This window comes from Dreissena polymorpha, chromosome 4 (genome assembly GCF_020536995.1).
Source record: "Dreissena polymorpha isolate Duluth1 chromosome 4, UMN_Dpol_1.0, whole genome shotgun sequence".
Classification (NCBI taxonomy): domain Eukaryota; kingdom Metazoa; phylum Mollusca; class Bivalvia; order Myida; family Dreissenidae; genus Dreissena; species Dreissena polymorpha.
The window spans coordinates 970,144-973,884 of NC_068358.1; positions in this window are offsets into that span (position 1 = coordinate 970,144).

Below are 3,741 nucleotides of genomic sequence, written 5' to 3' on the forward strand. Positions count from 1 at the left end.
TCATTAATGGCATCTTATATCACAATATGTTTTTTTTATACTTCAAGACGCCTCTACCGATGCTTTTTCGTTTAAAATATCGTTTAGATGATATTTCCGTTCGTACCGATATTTATGGTCATTTACAAAAACAAAGCATGCTTCTTCTATTAAAGAAGTCATCTATATCGTCTTTATCATTTCTGATATATATTTCAGTGCTCCAATGGCGAAAGTTTTCAAAGATCAATTGACAAATAATCAGAGAAACTGTATCTTCCCTGCTTGATAGTTGTGAGTTTATTCCACATGACAACCTTTGTCCCAGTTTCATTTGTATAAAGCCAATGATTACGAGTTTTGAACTAATAAGTGATGAAATATGTTTTTCTAGCATGTCCGTTTTAAAGACTTCAAGTTTGTTTTCAAATAAGTTCACCGACGCAATTGTGTAATGAGGGCAAAATCGACGTTTCATGAAACGTCGCAGCGTGTTCAGACAGTACATGACACACTGAACAAGATTATCAGTGTTCCATATGTTTTCAGGAAACTGTTCAGTTGTGAAGAGCAAAGACGTTTTCATATGAAAGGTGCTCAATCGGTTGTCTACTATTGGTCCTAGAAATTCCTTTCGAATCATTTTTGTGATAATGTATGCCCTCATCTGTACTTTGTTAAGGTCAAACATTAGCAAACGTTCTTTAATGTTAGTTGCCATTCGCCACTGAAGAAGTGGGTACTCAAAAGAAAAGTTTATCTTCAAACTCGAATTACGACGATCATACGTAGAACCAATATTTCCCGGATGAACAAAAAACATTCCACACTGTTTTGCATTGATAATTGTATTTTGTTTTGGCCAATGCCCTTGCTTTGGTCTGGTAAACAATACTTGACAGTCCTCTGGCAGAGATGGACAATAAAGGGCGAATGTTACATGTCTTTGATTAACGTCATCAGGACACTTTAAAGCTCGGCCGTGTTGTTCAACATGTATTTTCAATAATTTGAACCACCTTGCAAGAAAATTGAGGTGTATTTAAAAGCAACCTTCTTCCTTGTTTATCACAAACAAATTGCCCAATAATATCACTGCCATCCCTTCGAGTGATTTTAAGTTCAGTCTCTGTACCCATTTGATCCTTTACAAATAGAGCGGCCCATTAGCCACCTTCGGTTATTTCTGTGCTTTGACCGTTTAAAATAACCTTCATATATCGTGCAACGAATATCGTATCGTGGTCCGAATTCATACCAAGTGTAGTAGAGCCTTCAACTTGACTCCCAACTAAATGATAAGAACACAACGGCATATCCTTGTCAAAAACAGGTCTATCATATTGTAGATAAACATACCGTCTCAAGTTAACCATTTCTTCAGTAACACCTATGTCTTCCATTACCTCACATATCTTTAATGAGAACTTTTCAATGATCTGCCTCTCCATTATAATATGTATGTTATATATCTATAAAGCTAAAATCGTGCACAAAGCCTACACTGTAGCTTAAAAGTAACGTTATATACTAATCCTTTAGTTTTTCACACATTTTATAATTGCATATATTTTTAAAAATCGCAGCGTAGTTTCGAAAGCCAGTCAAAACCCAGCTTATTATCTTATCAAGTATAATCGTTGATTTGTTACACAACTTAAGCGAATATTGTGATAAGCGGCTTGCACTATTTATCGTGTTAGATAGATAATATGGCCTCGTGTTAGATAGATAATATGGCCTCTCACATTGTAAAATCCTATATATATTTTTTAGCAATATTGCATCGAAATCCTAATGCTTATTTAGACACATGCGAAAAAAAGATGTGGACGACTCATACATGGCCAATACTTTCAAATAAAACAATTACAATAAATGTGGTATTTCTCAAGTTGTAAATATCATATTTTTTTGGCTTTTGCTCATATTCGATTTAAATTAACAATCTATAATAGAATTACACTTTTTTCAATCGGTGCAACAAAAAATCCGCCCAAGGTTATTTGTTAGCATTATATGTGTAAAGTAATTGAATAAGAACAGAATGTTTATTTACTACTTAAGCATATACAGCTCATCGTGACAACAATATGAACAGAAAAAAACAAATGCGCCGACAATACATGTTATTGTATACAGTACATCAGTTATATACTAGCATGGCTTAATGTGAGAATGACAAAACAATATGAGATGGCTCTTAATTTGCAAAGAGTATTAAAATGTAATACTTGAACAATTCACATCTAAATAATTGAATATATATACTTTTAAAAAGATCCTTTCTCATCGAAAAATAATATAACATATTTATATATTGTCAGCCCTAAGTTCAAAAACTTTGATGCAAAAATTAGCTAGACGAATTAATACCGTTTTTTTAGTTTCATTCAATAATTGCACAAATTTTAACATACTTGGTCTTCTTTTGTATAAGTTAGTTAAATAAGTATTTCTCAAATGGTCATAAAAATGACATATCTACGGTGGCATAGAGGTGACATTCACTCCTCTTTTTTTAAATTGCACTCCTCTTTTTTCTATCTCGTGGCCACGTGTTAGCTAATTCGGGATCTCGAGATCTCGAAATAGAAAAAAGCACTGAGAGAATTTTCGTTATCTCGAAATCCCGAGTTAGTCAGCCAATCAAGTAGTAGTAGTAGTAATAGTAGTACTAATAGAAGTATGTTATGTTATATCAGAGCCTTGCCTGCTTTTACCAGCTATATATATGCGAACAGAATATTTACACATGTTACGCAAAATTTGATTGGCTGACTAACTCGGGATCTCGTGATAACGAAAATTCTCTCCACTTTTATAGAAAAAGAGGAGTGTTTTTTTCTATTTCGAGATCTCGAGATCCCGACTTAGCTAACTCGTGGCCACGAGATAGAAAAAAGAGGAGTTCTTTTTCGTATTTCGAGATCTCGAGATCCCGACTTAGCTAACTCGTGGCCACGAGATAGAAAAAAGAGGAGTGAATGTCTTCTCTATGCCACCGTACATATCAGTACAAAATGGTATTCATCTTCAATTTCGTTCAATCAACAGTGTTTACATATTCGTTACTTTCTGGTAATATGTTGATGTCTACAAGTTTCGTTAAAAAGGCTATGGCATGATAACCGCATTTTTGCAATGATATTTCTGAATTTAGAATTCTCCAAGATATCTAAGGAAACTGATCGATCAAAAATAGGTTTTAATTCTTTGTAAACGTACAATAAGGAACTTTCATTAACGTCCGTTCTCCAATTTGAAATAAAAATATCTTTCAAACGGTTTCGAAAAATTGGAATAAAGGTATTAATATGAACCGATTCTGGATATAACCAAACTATGTTAAAACCAGATTCTTGTCAAAGGTTACGAACTTTGCATGCCAAAGGTTTAGAACGTGTAATGCTTCTTGCTTCTTCATATTGTAAAGTGAGAGCTATAACAACAATCTCCTATGAAACAGCCTTTCCAAAATGTGGGTATTATTTATGTAACATGGTATTATGGTAATGTACAAATTTTGTTCACATTATTCCCTAGGGTAAAAACTGGCCTCGCCCCAGGGGTTAACAGTTTTAGATAGAACTCTATATATAAACCTTTAAAACAAATTCTTGTCGGTAGCCGCTTATCCAAATGCTTTAAGATCTATATATAGAATCAACTAGACGTCCTCCTGTTTGTCCAAACGTTACATCTAAGATCAAAACCTTGCATCGTTTCTGAAAACACAAACTCCATGACTAAGTATGTAGT